Raw genomic sequence first — 20,217 nt, forward strand, 5'->3', positions numbered from 1 at the left:
TATGTAGCTGCTTCTGGGAGAAAATATTTCCATAAAAAGTAAATTGTACATGACTTAATTTAATACTCTGTTGCGGAGGGAACATTACTGAAAATAAAATGTTATCGCTTCACGGAGGCAAGCCAATATGTAATGAATCGCCGCGTTCCCTAGCAATAATTAACTATAGGATATTGGCTATCCTATGAATAGCTTTGCCAGCTTTTGCATGCCATTTATTGACCGTTAGTAATAACTTGATTACGAATGTAACCATGTCGAACGAAAGCCGGAATTTGAATTTCCCATTCATATGTCGAATTTGATGCCTAAATCGGACACTCCTTTTCCGCAGTAGGTATGATTTTAAGGATCCTTCCGTTGATTCGATTATTATTTGGGAACATCAACATCGTGTAGAGTGGCATAATGCCCCACAGGAGGGTGTTCTATAGAACTAGGTTCTATTCTCTGGTCTTGACCCACCCAATTTCTGTCCAAGGGCAAATCATCCGCTTTCACATCTCAGCTAAAGAAAGGGTAACTCATGCACGGCTCCTTAGACTCTATTCCCCCAGGTGGATTCAGCATCAAATTTGGGAGGGTGGTCATGACCTGAGTCCGGGGATTATGGAACTACCTCCGGGAGGGAGGGGCGTTCTCCCGTGTAAAAAAATTCTAAAATTACACATTTTTAGTCTATAATTTCATTAATATTCTCAACAACACATGAAATTGAAAATTTTTGGACAGTTAAGTATATAAAACGTGTGAAACTAATAAAAAATTTAACAATATGATAAAATCTGAGGAAGCTCGAAACCCCTGTGCCACCCTCTAAATCTGCCCCTGCTCCAGGCTCTCCCTCTTCATAACCCTCGAATTCCAGAGACAACAAGCACTCGAGTCTGTTCCTGCAGAAAACCCCCATTCGTCCCGAGACTCGTCAACCTGCTTCAGTCACCTCCATCCCCTGCCCCGCTCCTCCCGACGACCTCTTCCTCCGCCTTTGCCCTCTCGCCTCTCTACGTAGCCAATCTTGTCGCTCTGGACCGCCGCTGCCTCCGTCCTCCGCGTTTATTTCCTACTAATTCCTACAACAGAGCTAGATGGGGAGACGAGGAGGCTTTTTCCCTTGAAGGCGATTTTTATTACTGCCCCTCGTGGCAATGAGTCCATTCGACTCGGAACTGAGACCTAAGATTTTCCCGTCCTCGATTCATTCTGGAAAGGAGGGAAGTTATTATAATAAAGTAGTAAATGCTACGGAATTTCTTCTTTCTGGATTCAAACTAGTGATTTAAAATACCCATTTATTTCTAACTATATTTTTGTACCCACCTTTTTTATATTCTCGGGTATCAGAGGCGGTTAAGATATGCATAAACAGAGATGGACTAACCAATTAGATGTGCCAGGGAGAGTGAAAATTTTTCGATACATTACATCAACCCTTCTCTTTTTTCTTTCCTTTTACCCTCTGCTAATATTGCAGTATTTACCTCTGGAAGGAATATCATTCCATATTACCCTAACCGCTGAGTGAAACTAATGGAGATGGAATAGGTACTTACTAATTTTTAGAATTAATGCGAGAAGCAATTAAGGTATTATTGGACATTTTCTCTTTTTTCCATCTTTTTGAAAGAGCTTCACGCGCAGTGTGTCCTAATCCTGTCAGGTTGCGATTCCTGTCTATTGTCGTTCAACTCCTTGTCATAAGCCGTTTTCTAACCGACCAAACGGTGTTTCGTTCACCATGTATGCATGCACTATATTAGTAATAATTACCGTGTAATTTGTAGAGTGTAGTAATAATACATTTGTACACTCTCAATCTTTTTGTGTTCCTCGATCACAATCGATGTCAACGATTCCATGATATCTTCAAGACATCTCTTCGAAATTACGCGGAACCTTTGGCATTTATTAAGTCTCTGAAATAAAAAAGTTCGGAAGTTTACTAAGTAATCTGATATCATGGTTACATATCGTCAATATTTCATGAAGAACGCTAGATGCTTCTCCTGATTAGCTATTATTGTTTTGTCCGTTATGTTAACGGAGCGGGGAAAATATCTTTTAACAAGAGTGGTTTAGATTTCCCAAATTTGTTGTATTCACCGGTATCGGACTAATAAAAAGAGTTTGGACGGCAGTGAGGTGAAGATGAAACTCAGCCCACGTGCCAGATCTGCAGTACAGCGGGGAGAATGGATGGATAAGAGAAATGCCAGAGAGAGGAAAAGAAAGAGGCAGAGAAAACGTGGGTGGGAATGCAAATGGCGAGAAGGAAGGAAGAGAAGAAGGGAGAGGAAAGAGACGACATACTAAAATTTATGCTGGGGAGATGTGCGGCGTGGTTAATGACCAAGGAATCTGAGGGCGAAAAAAATGTACGGAAGATCTTAGCTGAGATATGAAAGGCAGGCGGCAGGATTTTAATTGTTTTCTATCCACAATTCTCGTGGGCACATTTTTTGGATTTCAGTGATATTTTTAAGCTATGGGTATATTTTTGGTGGTAATACATGGTGATATCCCGGTATAAGCCAAATCCGCCCTCGCCTTAGAGTCGTTTTGGCGCCTGCGACAGCGTTATTATTTTCTACTTCTCCTGTAGGATTGTTCTCGGTAGCTCTTTAGCTTTAAAATTGGATTTTTTAATTTCAAAGCGTAATTGAATCTCGATTGATTTAATCACTAAGGTTAATGGTTGCGTCAATAGATATTATCGCTCGGCCACTTGAGAAAAATAACACCCAGGTGATGGCACAACTGTGTCGAAACATGAATCGATTTGAGGTAAAAGAGTGAATTTAGCAAAGTTAGTCTGGCTATGAATGTGTGCAACGTTCTCAAAGTAAGCCTGAATTGACTGCTTTTTTCTAACGATTCGATTTCAGAATGAATGCACACGCATGTATTTTATATCAAATCGTGACTTCATTTAGCTATGGCGACTGCAAACTAAGAGATACGACTGCATCGAGTACTAGCGTGTCGGTACTTATCTTGGGCGCGCGTCTGCTTTGCCCCTCTTCACTTCCTTGGCATCCCATCATCTCATTTTCGAGAGCTTCCAAACCTAACCGTGAGCACGGCGCCTGCCATCCCTCTTCCCGCTCAATTCTTCACTTTCTCCAACGAGAATTTCGCCTTAGGGATCAGAACCGAGGACGGAAGAGAGGAACGAAGTCCCTACGATCCCATTTTTCCTTCTCCATCCCTTCCATTTTACATTTGACGTCACAAGGGTTTGAGGCGGCTAACGTTGAGAAGCGCAGTAGAATCTGAACTGAATGCATTAGGCTTCGATTGCTTGAGAAATTCAGATTAAAGATCCTTCACCGTGATTCGGAGGGCGTGACTGTTTTTTTGGTGGCAATACAAGGTGATATCCCGGTATAATTGCCCTGTTTGACGCACAGATATTTGATGAGAATTTTCTCTCGCACTAATTTCGGTATATTTATCGATTCGTTGAATAGATATGACAAAAGGTATCTAAAACATTCCAGCTAGCCTCTTCAAGTCGAAGGATGTATTTACAACTCTTGATACTGTATTAGATACACACCACATTTTCATGGCTGACAGGCGTAAAGCAAAAGAGACACTTCAGAAATCAGAGGAAATAGTTTCACCAATGCATAATGAAACAGTATGTTAAAAATTCAAACAGTGATTTGAGTTGGACGGTACTATAATATATCTTACTCACCTTTCCACAGAAGTCTCCGGTCCACTAATATTTTCTTACTTTGCTCTTTCAAATCTTTCACATCTTTTTTTCCAAAAATAATACGATTTCTTTCCTTCCTGTTCTCACTTTTCACTTTTTCTTCCGCTCTTCTTCGACAGTTGTTTTCATCAGACCATCATTAAATCTGATAAAGCTATTAGGTTGCTATTTCTTCTCTCCGTAATTATCAGGATGTTACCTTCTTACAACTTTAATTCCGGTTTCCTCGCTTTTCACTGTTTCCAGTCATTTGGAATTCTTAAGCACTCATATCAAGCGTTCAAAACCCTTATATCTCACATAATACTTAAATGACAAATACTAATTTTTTCATGCTTACGGGTGCTACCCTCAAACCCCACCGCACGCCCTTTTATAGGGATTGCAAAATAGTTTGTAAATGCAGGTGCATAAACCCCATCTATCTTCAAAACATACCCCCTATTCCTCGCCACCGTCATCATCCGTCCCTTGAAGTCAAGGAGGAAGTACTTGGCTCCTTCCAAACGAGGTGAGAGGGGTAAAAAATATAGTTATAATAATCTCGGAGACAGCAGCAGGGAGAGGACAGAATTAAAGGCGAAATAATAATGAAAAATTAAAATGAGAAGAATCGGGATGGATTCACATCATGTTCCACTCTCTTTCCTCTTCAAGAGGTCTGAATGTGAGTGTTCGCTGTGTTCAGTACTACTTGAAGAGAGCTTGTCCCTGTGTTCTTTACCCCCTCTCCCTCCCCCGTCCCTTGTCCCCCTCTCGGTCCCTTGCGTCCCCGTCTCTCACCTCTTCCTTTTTTTTGTCTCTTCTGCCCGTATTTTTTTTCTCACCCCCCCTCTCGAACTCACTCCTGTCAAACATTTGATGTCGGAGAATCGTGAAACCGCCCTCTTAGCTGAAATGGGTTGTCGGAGAGGTTTCTTAAAATTGAGGTTCAATCTAAGAATAGATTAAACTATCACTAAATATTTCGTGACAATTTTATCATCATCATGCGTCAAATATCGTGAGATTGATCATAGATTTCCCCGGTTACAGAAAAGATTCTCTAATTCTCCGCCTGTTAATTTGCTGCATGTCTCCCGATGTTAATAACAAATTGTTCTCCGAAACGTCGGGACATACAGCAAATTCTACGGTGTAGAACCCGATAAGATTGGCTTGATGCTGCTGTACATTCCCCTCTCCTATCTGCTACCCTTTTCATATTGACGTATTTCCTCTCTTTTATATCTTTGATAACTTGGCCTATGCAGCTCATTTGGAGCCAACCCTTGCCCTTTTTCCCACCCACCTGTCCTTCCACGATTGTCTTCCCGAGTCCATCATTACTGATGATAAATGTCACCATATATAATAGTTAATATGAATAAGATACAGTACTAGTACCGCCATCAAGTGAGATTATTCGTCAGACCCTCTCCCTTCTACCTCCTGATTCATAAGAAGAAAATACCTACGTGTGATGGCAGTATTGTAGTCATTGTGAACGAAGGCTTCTAAAGAGTATCTAGTCTAACTTACATAATGTTTGAACTCATCAGGTTTGCTCGTCAGGTGGAGGTGAGATTCACTTCGCACCAAGAAATGGCCGTATATCAACACATGAGTTATGCGACCGCACTCTAACCTCTATTGCCACGATAAATTGATAGACCTACAACTAGACGATAATGAATGAGCGCATATTCCCGCGTGACCCTTAATTTAATAGTATATTCATGTTTTCTTGGGGGTTGAATTCCGCAACATTTTTGGGAACCGCGTGGCATAGTAACGGCAGAGACAAATGAGAACGAAAAGGTTAAGAGATTCTCCGAGAGGGTAATTATGTAAGTAATCAGCAAGGAATCTCCCAAAATATTTATTCTCGTAGCAATACTGCTGCAGCAACTAAATCAAGCAAAAAAAAACCTGACCCAATTTTCACCTTTATATACGTCATGACTCATTAAAACGAAAGGAGCGAAAATTGTTGGCGTATTTTTCGGCACAGTTTTGAACCATTATTTTTTACGCGATTTACACGTTGCTTGTCCAAAACCCATTTACTAAGTATTCTATTCGGCATTTGTAACTTAATTTTAGAGAGAGGTATGAAATCGCTTCCGGCTTGACGTGGTGGAAATGCGATATATCCATGATAAAATAAAAACTAAAAATGGTAATTTTCACACTTAAAGTAAAACTCCACTACCGACCATGGTTTCGACTTTCTTTGTAACTCCCAAGGACCTTGAAAATGACATAAAGTGTCGAAACCATGGTTGGTAGTGGAGTTTTATAATTCGGTGTAGAAATTACCATTTGTAGCTTATTTTTTTTCATGGATAAGAGAGAGGCTTCTAATCGTTACATATTATCTCTTCTGTCTTCATTTCGACCGTAGACGAGTTCACCCAGCGTTAGAGGTTCCCTTTCCCCCTGAAGTCCTTGATAGAAAGACATCCTCATCTCAACCCTTCACAGCACTCGGCAGTATACTCTTCTCCCTCCAGCACGCCGGAGTCGTTTCCTTTCCTTGTAACCCCATCTATGTTTTTCTGGAGACAGTGGTGAAGGGTGATGGACGAGGAGTGAGGATGGAGAAGAGTCGGGAATAAAAAAAACGGAGTGACAATGTGGTGTGAAGAGGTTGCTGCCGCCTCAGGTCATGGATTTACGAGAGGGAAACGTAAAAAAAGGGAGGACGTCAGTAGCAAAGGGTTGGATTAGATTGAGAGTTGAAGGGATATGGGTAGAAAAGCGGATGTGCAATTATAATTGAATAAGATGGAAGATTGGGAACATATGGAAGAGAATAATGAATTTCTCTGTTTAAGCCTCAATGTAAGCTAGTAATGTAATTCTTAACGTAATGGAAGAACTTGCCTATTTCCGCACATCTTTATTTCAACTGATCCAGGTTTCGTCCCATAATGCCATTTTCATTTCTTCGTTATGAGTCGAAACCTGGGTCGATTGAAGTAAAGAAGCGTGGAAAATGACAAGTACTTCCATTATTACAGATATATCAAAGATTTCCACAGAATTACTCCGGAAACTATATCTTTAATAATGCAATTCTGTGATGTGATAGTTATAGTAAACTTCAATAATAATTACAGCATAATTTTAAAGCAGCAAGTTTGGCTGACGTGGAAGGAAAGGATCTGCAAAAGTTCATGAACATGTAGTCACGTAAATTGACCCTACCGTTCAGCAGTTGTTTATATATATCCATTTAATCAATGCGTATGTCTGAAGTGAAAGGAAAGAATCTGCATAAGTTCTTTGGCGTGTAGTCACCTACGCAGACCTAACTCCTCAGCCGATGTTAATGTATCCGTTTGCGTTAATTTTTCAATACACACACTTATTTTGGTGAGTCGCCGAAGTTGTATGACAATTACTTTCGAGGACACGACGTCGTTCCTAGGGATATGCTATGTGAGCAGGGAATGAGACGGGAATGTGGGCGGTAGTCGGGAGGGAGCAGTTTCGGAGTAGGGGGGAGGTTACGTAAGTATTGAGGGAGCGCAAAGGGTTTTGCAGGGAAGAGTGAAGTGCAGGGCGAGGGAGGCAGAAGTGGTGGAGTGTTTCATCTCCGCGGGCGATGGACGAGGAGGGCGCCACCGTGACGTTTCGGTGGAAGACGACTGGGGATCGAGGGAGGGCCGTGGACTATCTACCGGGGGCCTTAGGGGAATGGGTTTTAACCCCCTCCGCTAGAGAGTGATGGGGCAAAGGGTTTTTGGGTTCAGGTGGGTCGTACTTTAAAAGAGTCCCGGATGAAGTGGCGAGGATGGGGTTAAAGCCATAGAGTTATTCAGTCCTGGAACGTGAGTGACTGCGAAAGCCTCTGAGCATGGATAGGAAATAGCAAATTTCGGTCTCTGCGTAATATGGGCCCACGTTGGAAGTCCCAAACCGGGTGGTATATCTTTACGATATCACGGATTGCCTGATTCAATAAATAGTATGCATTTTTCAGACAGGTTTCTTTGTTGTGAGTAATATATTTTTTTTTTATTTAGGAGTCACAAAATGGTGCAAATACCTGTACTTGAAACTATGTTTAAGTCTTGAATTAGTCCGGCTTTCATTATACCTTCGGAAATATTCATGTAACGTTGTTTCGCAGTAGTCTTTATTTTTTTTACAGCTAGGCCAAGTGGCGCGTGCTGTAACTGCTTACCCTAAGGTGAAATCTGATCTACCAAGCCGTTTAAACCTCTTCAGTATAGTTTTTAAGGTATCTTTCAGGATATTTGTAGCTATATATATATGAGCTTTCAAGGATTCTTGCCCTTGCATTTGAGAAGAGAGAGGATGAATATGACTTCAGATTAAACCCGTAACACGGCCAATATTGAAAATCTAAATTTATCATTAAATTTTTGCCGGTGTAAGCATGATGCAAATCAATGTAGCAATTGTGCAAGCATGCATCGATGGGCTGGGGCAATATTGCAATCAAACACGGCTCTTTGCCTTTTTCGTTAGTTCATAAATGCGAGTCACATTAGGGAGATGAAAAGGAAAATAAGATGAAGGGAGAGAGGAAAGAAAGTGGATGAAGCCCAGGTGAGTTCACTTGGAAAGGCGAGAGCATCAGAGGATGAGGAGAATTTTTGAGCGACAAGGGAATCGGGAGGGAAGACGACGAAGGTGACGCGAATAATCGAGAGCAAGTAGGTCTTTGAACGTGAAAGGCAGCAAAATCGTAGAAATTATGGGCGAAACTAGCATAGTTTTTTTTTAGCATTTCTCGATTGAAATTTGTTAGTAATCGCAAAGAATGTATTTATTTTAAGTTTTTTAATTTGCGTTGCAACTACTATTTTTCTAAGTAAAAGTTGTTTTCAGTGTATAGGATATTGGGCAGTCGCGACGATCTTTCTTACATTTACCTGCTCTTGAATTAAAACTGACAATTTACTGATTCATTGTAGAGTATAACTATATGACTTGTTACGCAATGTAGTTCAAATTCTTAACATTGTTTGAATAAGACATGGCACAACTTTCCACTTAATTCACACGAAATAAGAATGAAGCGTAAACAGTATAGCGTAGCCTTTGATGGTCGAAGAGTATCGTTCGGAGTTCGTAGCAATTTAGAGAAATGTATGCGGGAGGGCTTGCGGGGAACGAGTCTTGAGTGATAGATAGCAATGACGAATCAGATGGAGCAATATGGCGACGACGCGGATAAGTGGTGGGAGGTAAAAAAATAACATGACTTCTCTCCGGGGAGCGCCGGTTTAGAGATCACCTTCGTTAATGGATTGCCATTGCCGTAGACGGATATCTTTGATCGGCTTTGCGCAAACGCCTTCAGCTTAGAGGCATCATGATTAATATTAACGTAAGTGCCGTGAATAATATTAACAGATAGCTGATGTGAGTGATATTTATTGACCACTGAAAACCCTCTAAGGGATAAAGGTTTTTCCTGGATATGCTCCCTTGAATAAAGATAAAGACAGCAAGAAGTATCATGGACGGAAGAATTTATTAGTTTGCGTTTGCCAGGAAAAGGTGCCGCTGATTGACTCCTTTAATGGACAAAAATTCATTGTGATTGCGCAACCGACATTTTAGCAGTGAATATTTATGCGTGGCGATACACGCGGATTACATATTCTCAAGCATAATTTCAATTTGCATATCTATAATATTTTGTTATGCGCCGCAGTCGGTATATAAACATGTTAACCATTAATATTGTCTTCGCTCTTGACTATCCTACTCATTGCACATTACCTACCTGTCTATTTTCAAATTAAACTTCTTCGCACGTTCACAGAGGTTTCACTGGGGAAGCTGTAATGTATTCCATTCTGCTATTGCATTAGCATAACCAATAAATATCATATACCTGCGAGGAAATCCACAATAAAAACTACTTCTATTTTCACGAAATATAAATTTTATTTTGCGACTTATAAAGAGGAGGATACACTTTTTAATTCATAGTGAGATAAATAAGTACTTAACAGAGCGATACGCTGCATTATGAGCGATATAAAACCTACCATTATCCTCTACCTCAAGTGCAAGGTATCAAAATTTCTTTTACTTTTCACCATTTTGCTCTTCAAGTTTTACTCGTAGCTATTTCATAGTTTATATAAAGTCGGTCTTTTAACAATGCAAAGTCCTTGCTGTATGAATTGGATGATAACCCGATGGTAAATTTTTCATAGATACCGACAGAAGGCCCTCGGGTTTAAATTGCAATCGCGGTCTTTATACACAAACATCCTCGTGGCTCGAGATAGTTCAGGGATGCCTCACCTTCTCTGTATGCATGGCATTCTCAGAACTAGCTTATTCCGGGTTGAGCACTCTACTGCAACCTATCGAAATCAACCTCCATTTTGGATCACTTATTCGGTGAGAGAGAAATTAATTAAGTGATGTTATGCAATTAAATATCAATTGCAATATTTACTATGTAGATAGAAAAATGAGTAGCTTTACTCAGATCACTTAGGAAACACAATTGGAAGTAAAGGAAGGAAGGTGGGTAAACAGAAAAATCTGGTACGAAGTCCAGTTTTTGCATAGAAAAACTCAGGAACAAGACTACACGACAATGGTCCAGTCGGTAATCGAAACGCCGTCGGCAGAATTCCAATTCCTGACCCTATTACCGTGCCGAAAGATTTTTATGCAATCCATTCACCAGGAAAAAAACCCAAGCCATTCTCGAGTCTCGTATTTCCTCCTATTTGGGCTCAGGCAGGGGGTTTGAACACTTTCCCCCGAAACACACCCGAGTAAGAGAGTCGAGGAAGATGGAGGAATGAGTGTGGCTGAGGAGGATGAATGAGTGCGAGGTAGGCAGAAAAATGGGTGGCGCTCAGGAGGAGGAGGAAGCACGTGGGTGCCCCATACCACTATCCCTTCCTTATTCCCCATTTTCCCCACTCCCTCCCGCTCCCATTGTGTTCCTCACGGCGCAGCGCGTTCGTGGGAGCGTGTGCGTTAGTTTGCATTTACCTAAATATATGTATGTATACATTTATATACTCATAGTGTGTGTGCTTGTGTCGGATGGTGTGCGTGTGGGTGTCCCTCCCTCCCTGGTTCCGCGGCCATTGTTGGAAAGAGGCTTCCGCCGTTATTGATGACCCAAAGGAGTTGTTTATGCAGCTCGCGGGTGAGTTGTGCCGTGGGTGGGTCGTGTGAGAGGTGGTCCTGAGGTGGAGGGAAGGGAAAAAAGAAGGATGGGACCGTAGGTAAAGGGGAATGGAGGTTCCGTGACGAATCCGGGTGAAAACTAGATGAAGAAAGGGACACGGGGTCCGAACTCCGCTGGAACTCCGGGCATTCCAGCATCCACACCCCCTTCATTGGTTGGTGTGGCTGGCAGATATATCGGTGCTCCCTTGTCCTGTTTCTTCGATCCCAGTGTATTCTTGCACCAACCTACATGTGAATGTGAAAAGTAATTTTTAAATCCTTCCGGTAGCGGTAAATTATATTATTTTTTATTGTTCTTATCCATTAAAACAACACAAATGATTCCTTTTACGATGGGGAATATTCAAAAATTAAACAATGAACAATCGCAAACACTCATGCTCTGGATAAGGGCTAACTACCCACGTGGGGATCGAAAGCGAGACCTTACGCCTGGCTGGCGAGAAGTCTACCCTACCGCCACAGAGGTTTAGACTTCTAATTAAAGGTATTATACCCATTAAGGCAGGTTTACATGCTTCACTCATTCAGCTAATCACCCCGACTTGTCTTTCTAACCATATTGAGATTCTCTCTTTATTTTACAATAAGGCCTATTCACTTTCCTTTTATAAATATCATTCTCTTCCTTCCCCCATCCCCGCTTACCCAGCCTACTTCCCCTATCATCAGTGTTATGTATCGTTTAACTGCGTATCCTCTGTCACCTCAGTTCCTCGTATACGCGAACCTTCTCTTCGTCTTGGACCTCCTCATCCTTTTTTCTGACAGTTTTATTTGCTTAAAGTTAACTTTCATTAGTTTTTACCATAATAAAATCGAGTATAATGAGTAAGACATAAAATCAAGGTATTTAAAGCTCTCTACATCGACAGTTTTATATCATTAAGGAATTTCTCATTTGTAAATTGGCGTGTATGAATATACCGTGATGTATTATAACATGTTAGGAAAGAAATTTCTAATCAATATAAGGTTATCTCATATAGGTTTGTACATCATTTAATGCAAACATTTACTTACCACCTTCGTCTGAATCAGAAGTTTTGTTTGAGAGGATATCGTCCATTTGCAGAAAATGCTGCTTTGTCCAGCCGAAAGCTTACTAAATCGTGATACTTAAGGTGTAACGGGTGAATATTGACATATTTGTGCAAGTTTCTTGACCACCTATTTTAAACGTAATTTTAAATATTTCATTGATGTATCTTTAAATTGTGATACATTGCGTAATCATTACATTATTTTGTGATAGAGTGATGAAGTATTTAGTCGTTAAGTTCTTATTCTTTTCCGTAATAAAAGATATTTCAGATAAAATTTCTTGACAGCATCATTTTTAGAAATACATTCTAAAAACTAGATAAATTTTGAAGCAGATAAGGAAGAGGGCTTGTTAAAAGCTATCGTTTTATTACGTATAAGCTTTTGGCTTTAAGCTAACAGCACTTATTTGTACCTATTTTGATTTTAGATTTCATACGATAGCGTGCATGGTGTCTTCTCCAAAAGGAGACATATTCTCCAATAGCGGAATTAATTTCAATACTATATCCAGGCGAATCTTTTACGAATCACGGAGCCCGTAAATGATGTCCTTTTTCAGCGTGTGCGATTACTGCAATGGAATTCGTGGGAATGAGGCTTCTTGGGCGCTCTTAGAATGATCCTAATCATTCTTTGGAAAAAAAGACTCCTTGGCTAATTATTTTTATAACTCTTCTCAAAAACAGTATATTAATTATGATGTTTATTCCGATTATATTTAGCACTCTACATGGTGAAATAAGGTTACGAAATTATGCATTCCCGGAGCCCAACCTCTTGAATACATCGCGATAGCTTATCCACCGCTATCCTGGCTGCTGTTAGAGAAAGGACGAGAGAGACATTAAAAGTCCCAGGAAATTGAGAAATAAAGCCCACGACACAAGCAATATCACTTTAGCGCAATCACGACACCACGACACAAACAATATCACTCCATATATGTGGCTTCTTATAGGATTTCTAATCAACCAGTTGGATATCTTTCTCATCGCCTCAGATATGCAACTTTTGATACTTTTTCGTCCTCGTTGCAACCGAAGGAACCATTACATGCCGTTTTATCTTTAGTGCGCCTAGTTTTTCTTGAAATATTTAATCACATTTTTACTATTCATCTTATAAGCCAGAGGCAATGATTTATCTGATAATTTGATTATCGGATAATATAATTTGATAATTCTCGGTGATTTCTCAGTAAACAAACGCCATAAGAACGCATGGCATATTCTTTATCAAATAGAAGGATTATTATGTTTAGCTTTGGGGTGCTATAAACAAATAACATATATTTGCGTCTATTTAAGACAAAATTAATACTTTTTTATAGTTCTCCTCTAATTGTCTAGATTTTTTATCTTCATAACTTAATGAGAAGCTCTTGTTTCATTTTAAGAGTTATAATTATAGGTTGTAAAATATTTTATATTGTTTTCACTCATTGTTTCCGCTTTCATCCTGAGAATCGTGATGCATAAATAGTAGCATTTCCATTTTATCAAAGTTAAATGGAAATTAATTTTTTCGAACTGGAGTTAGTTTATATTTTTGGGAAAAAGGTAATGCTACGCTCTACTACTTGCGTAAAATGTGTTTAACGATTAATACTTCGAAAAACAAATCCATCTAACTTATTCTGAAAACTTAAAGGAATATTTAACAGCTCGGTACGGACTGCAAAATGCATTGGAGCTTTTAAATAATCCAGTTTTAGTTGAACTCCCTGTTTTCCCTGGACGCCATGGGATCATCAAACGAGACAAGAGCACAGTCGCTCTGTCAGGAGTACAAAAAAGGCTGAGGAGGACGTGTGTCTGAGAGGAAAATCGGAAGGTTCGGAACGGGGGCTGCGGAAATAGAGGCCCGTGAAGCAGTCAGGGGCGCCTGTGCCTCATTAGCAGGGAAGGAGAGGGTGAAGGATAGTGGAGGGTGGAATAGGAACGAATCTCTCGAAGTGGGATGGCAGGCGAAGGCATATGGGGTGGAGGGAGAAGAGTTTTTGGATGCAGTGACTGAGTGAGTGCGGAGATCTTAAAAGGATGGGAAAGGAGGGTCGTGACACGAGAGGGGGGGAGGACCGTGGTGGGGCGAGGGGAGGGAAGGGATCGGTAAATCCCTGTGTTGTTGTGCGCGACGGCTAGGGGCGAAATGACGGGACAAGAGTTCATAGTAATACCGCGTACCATGTTGTCGGCAAAAGAACTATGACAAAGGCAGAAAAGGCTTGGAGTAAGGTTGTGATGGGAGAAGATACCTTTTTTTTAATGAATAGATATCAAAAGGAATGGAAGCCATGCGTCAAGTTTCCCTGTGTTTTCCCTGACTGAAAGTTGCTTTCATTTGGTCAAATCCACGGTTTTTTTTTATTTCCCAAGTTTTGTGTAAAGTGGAAAATTCTACGGAATCCGTGCAATTGTAGTAACATCTCTCTATGAACAAGCTCAGGGAAGCAATCTTGGAATTTTGGATTGAGAAAGGGGATGTAAATTGAGTACAAGTGAGGGAAGAGAGTGTTACTCGCATGGCCATTGGCCATTATTCATGAATATCTAAATCTAGGAGCCGAGTTATGAAATCCATTTCATTTCTGTTAGCAGTGTTTACACGCATTACTTGGCGATAAAATAAACTATTGGCAATTAGAATTACAGAAGAGTGTCGAGTGGGAGTCCAACTGAACAAAAATCCTCAAAAAAGTATTTCTACTGCAGTGTGCTCTAAGTACCATTTCAATTTTTTATATCAATATTATTACACATCTGACATCTTAGCTATGATAACTTTTCTGGTGTGTTCACACTCATTTTGTGAGCGTTTAAGCATCTTAACGTTCAAAACATGTCCATCTTGTGAGAAGATTCACCGCATTCGATCTCTGCTGCATTGCGCTCGTTGTAAATGTAATTTCCTCTTTTTATAATCATGAGCAGTACCTACCTTTCGATCGATTTAGATATCAACGAAACTTTATCAGTTTTTTTTTACGGAGTTCTTGCTTTTGGAAGACGGGACGGAATTATGGAAAATTTGAAAACAGAAGCACTCGGCGACTGCGCATCCAACAATTTATAACGTACCTTGTGCCATTGCTCCTTAACAACAACAGTTCAACTGTTCCTTAATTTAATACCTTACTGTCATTATTAGCGCTAAATTATTTTAATGAATACACTTTGTGCAAATCTTAGCTCGGGTGATGGCAATAATCGAAATCCATCGATCAAAATGCTGCTAGTTATTTTAAATTTAGTGCTTGAGTATAGGCAGTTCACAAATGTGATATCTATGTTGGCTATTTTTCAAGAAAGCACGCCGTATTATTTTTGGCCCCACCCACCATTTAGCAAGAGACATTACTCTTTATTCGCGCAATTTTTTTATAAAAATATGCTTGATAAAAAGGGAGAATAATTGTCAATTGGTTTGTGAATACTATAATGTACCAAATGCCGCAGGAGAAGAGTATATTAGTGATCAATAAATGTTAGCTGGGAAGAGAAGCAAAATAATATCATCGATTTAATACCTTTATTGGCGTTTGAAAATAAATGTCTTACGTGAAAGTGTAAGTCTTGCGTCCTCGCGTATGATGCAATAACAATTTTCTCAGACTCGATCATTTACAACAAATAGTATATGCATACGCATAGCACATGAGTGTTAAATTGAAATAGCTAATTTGATAACGGCGGATAAATAAATGCTTGTTACTCATAAGAGCATGTCATTGCAAAGGGTTTTCGAAGCTTTATTTAATTGACGATATAAAATATGTGTAACCTTAAGCATTCTTGTGATTCACCAATTCTGGGGAAAGAGTTGCGAGAAGTGAGTATACAAGAAAACTGTCTGTACTCCATAACGTCAGGTATATTCAGTTATACTCATAGTAACTTAATGACGTGGAATGCCATAGATAGGAATTTACGAGTTTTTAACAGCCGCTCGGCGACGCCATCGGAGACGAGTTATTCTCCTGTGGAGAAGTAGAAATTGGATGGCGACGGACGGGAACAATGTGGAAAAGGAAGTGGGGAAGAGACAGAGGAGGAAAGGAGGGTGGAGAGGGGAGGCGGTGAAGCGTATACTGAAGAGGAGAAGAGCTCTTCAGTAGGTCTGCGGGGTGAAAATATGAAGCAAGAGAGAGAGAGCCCTTCGAGTGGGTGAGGAAGGAAGGAAGGTACCTACTACACAAGGCGAGTGAGTGACAGTTTTAGATTGACAGGAACCCGTCGCGGATGATACCGGGGCTTGGATTACGAAAAGTAACTCCTTTCCGAGGATAAAAAGAGGCTGCTAAGAAGAGGGTCCTCCTCATCGGAGCGCGCGGCTCCGTCCTCAAACGGGGAACACTACACCCTATCGGGATTTAGGTCGCAACCATGAGGAAGGAAGCGTGGCGGCTATTGCTCCGAGAATTTCTATTGCGCTGCAGTGGAGGGAAACGAGATCCATCGGTACTGCGAACAGTGTCGTTTTTTATATGAAGGCAGTACCTAAGAGGTGTGCTCGTTGAGAGTTCACAGCCCTTTCGACGGGTATTGTTCGTAGATCGGTTCAGTTCGTTGACTGTCTGTTCGGGAGGCCCGTGACGTAGATAATTCACTTGTCAAATGGTGAATGTTAAAGCTGTCCATCGTGTGCGTTTGTATTGGGTGCTGAAAGGTAACCAAAAATATGCTCTGAATCCAATGCCGTTGCTTCGACGATGTCAGCGGTGCAGAGGGGCGAAGTCCTCGTCTTCCCAAACGAAGGTCGCGGGCTCGAGCCCGTCGGGGTAGGTTACCCTATCCAGAATATGGCTGTTTTTGATCGTGCATTGCCTATTGTTAAATACCCCGCGTAGATGGCTATTATAGGCCATGTGTTTGTTTCGGTAGTAAGGAAAATAAATAAAGCGATTAAGCGTTTTTTGTACTTGCTACAGTGTCTGATCTAGTTTATTCTGGAATGTTCATCGTATTATATAAGACAAGTGTTATAAGACCGAAGACTATTTGCATTCAATATTATGAGGTATTTTTGGTATTGTGAAGTTTATTTGAATCAAAATGATTGAGAAATAATTATATCAAATTCCTTACATAAAACCTCTGTTTCTCTGCTGGACCCAGTGACTCAGGATTTATTTTTGAACTAAATTTATTCTCAGTATAATTTTTAGATATTGCGACATATTTAGGCGTAATTCCTTTATAGTTTCAACAGCGCTAGAAATGAAAGGATTTAAAAGTAATCGTTTTTCTATTCCTCGTGAGTATGCGTTGTGAAATTATCCTTTTTATTGTGATACCGTGAGCACCCCCAACGGGCATGGAAATAGTAGTCTAAAGGTTTTACTTTAATACTGTGGTGGATACTGACGTCTGGGTATAGTTGCCTTCTAAGAAATGGGGAGAACTTCCTGAGTTCTGATGTAGAATTCTGATAAAGCTATAGAAGGCTTTCTTGAATTCATTGGAGTTATGCTGATTAACTCACTATCTTGGCGATAGGTTTTTTAATTAACTTATTCTTTTGCTAAAAAATAAAGACATCGAGTCATATCCAATAATTTCAAGACAATCGTTTGCTGAGCAGGTCAATAAATATTAATCTATAGTAAAAATACTCGTGACTGAAGCAAGAGCTTATGCCTTACATTAGTCATTCAATATTCAATTAGGTTAACACGAAGATCTGAAGTAGAACACTCATTGCTTATGATTTTTTTCTTTTTGATCTTCACTGATCATTTTGCTATGGAAAGTTAAGAAGTAAAACTGAAAGAGGAATGGAGAAAGAAGATTGAAAGTAGAGACGGTTTTGGTAAAGATTTATTCGCATCCCGAAATTTTTTAATTCTACATTGTATTTCTAAAGTATTCACTTCATTCGTAAAACCTCTCTCAAAACTAGGATTGGTTCTAAAATTTGACATATCCGCAGTTTTATAAACGCTCGGGACTTTTTGGAGCCGATCCCATGAATTATTTCTCAGCAGTAAAAATCTAACCATCATACAGCATGGAATGCGGATAAAGATGCACCTTTCCACGATATTTAGAGGAAACGACGAATAAATAAAGTGAGAGAATCTTAATTCCTTCCTGCGAACGGAGACTTGACTGCTTGGAGAGTTCTCGACTAACTATAAAACCGGTGACGGCGAGGACGAATTCTTCTTTCACGCGTGACATCACGGAAAAACCCATTTCGCGAAGGGACAGTTTTGCTCGCGTAAAATCCGCGAGTGAGGGAATGAGAGGGAAAAGGGAGATAGAGGGGGAGAGATGGAGAGAGAAATAAAATAAAGAGAAACGGAGACTGGAGGAATAAACAAAAGGATGGGATTTACGAGTGCAATGGGGGAATTTTTAGCCTGCAGGTGATTGCTGATGCGGAGGATGTGACTGATGTGATCCGAGGGCGGAGTGCGCATAAGGGGGTACGGGATGCTGCTGGTGAAGGAGTTGGAATACGGATTCTCGTCGTGTTTCTACGCTGGACGATAAGGAATATTTGCCAGGGTTATTTTATGCATTATTTAATGGTGAAAACAATTAACGCGATAGTGAAAAAACGAAATATTTTACTCCAATAAGTCAGGTGTAATATTCCATACATTCTTCGACCATTGAACCATCGTCATAGACAATGGCTTGTTTGATAGTTCTTTGGTTTGCTAAGTAGTCTTTGCTGGGTTACGGAATTTGATACTAAAGAGCAAATAGCCCTATTTGCCCTGATGGTGGTATTCATTGAGTTCCGGAACTTTTGATAAGTTTTTTGTATTTTGATGACCATCACTGATCCATATTTGCTAATTCAAATGGATTCACATTCCAAGAGGTAGACTAAAAGAATACTCCATATATTATGAGTAAACAAAGCTCAAATCCCTCTGCCGGGTCTTGAGGATCCAATTCATCCAACCATAGGCGTCATCAGAAAATTATTTAATGAAAGGGCATGTACTGGTGGATCTGGTTTTCTTACAAAATTCCTGTCATCTCGGAATAGTGCGCAATATGCTACCCATTGGCCTATTACCATCCAACAGTGGTATTGTAAAACATTAAACTATATTACGTTATTTCATGAAATAATAAAAGAAGTTATAATGTAGATATTTATTAATGAAATCAAAAAGCCTTTGGTCAATCAGTACAGGTAAACTCCTTTATTGTTTTATACGTCCGTTGTCTAACGAAATTCTCTTGTTTCAGATTTTGATATCGAGGGGTACTGAAACATTGACCCCCAAAAAATGAATAGGAACTGTATCCCATGATCCCGGCGACGATGTCCGTGCCTCCGACTACGGAGAGAACTCAACTAAATTAGTGGAGAGGAAACCGAGGAGTTGATTGATATAGCTAGTTTTGAAAAATAAATTGAGGAAGCGTAAGGATGGAGCTGGAGATAGCAAGGAATGGAAAGTAAAGGAGATGAGATTCGTGTCAAGTGGCCTGGTGTCGAGGATGAATATCACCTCATCCTCAAGCATCCATACAGCTCTTTGAGCCTCCCTGACCCTTCCATCCGACTTCTATCCTCTCATTCCGGAGCAAAGTTAAAATATTTCTCGTGGGAATAAGGAGAAATAATTAAGAAAATAATGTCACCATTAAAAAATTAACCGCACGAAGTTAAAAGTGATGAGTGGTGAAACGTGATGGCGGAGGGAATAAGGCATGAGACACCAACGATATGTGGGAGGGGTGTGTCTGATGGGTTGCCGGTTGTTGTGACGTGACAGAAGATACAGATTCGTGCATCTCATTTTGTCTCGTAGTGGGAGAAACAAGTCTCTTCACGGGATCAAAGGATGTTGTGAAGTGTAATAAAACTGCTGTCTGGTAGGGTATATTTTGAATGCGGTAGCATGCTTCTATTAGGGTAAACTTGAATAGAATAGCTATAAAATCATACCGAAAATTCATATTTTTCTCATATGTTTGAAAAATAATGTCTCATGTTCCTCCTCTCACCGTGATCGAGAAGAATGTATGTATTAGGCAACATAAAGAACCCCGTAAACCCTTGTATTTCACTATAGCCTTCCCATGGTTTGGAACAATTCTCGCGGAATCTGATTCGCTAAATATTAAGTGTATGTGAATAGGATTTAGCCGTCTGTCAGTATAATCCTTGAGACTCCCCTAAGCTGTCATTTTCAAAAAGTTATCGTCCCTATTAAAACGGAGTGCAGTGGTCATCGTTTGCAGTTCCCTGCGATTCATCTCAGGCGTGGGTATTTTATATTCTTGAAT

This window comes from Ischnura elegans, chromosome 3 (assembly GCF_921293095.1).
Source record: "Ischnura elegans chromosome 3, ioIscEleg1.1, whole genome shotgun sequence".
NCBI classification, from domain to species: Eukaryota; Metazoa; Arthropoda; class Insecta; order Odonata; family Coenagrionidae; genus Ischnura; species Ischnura elegans.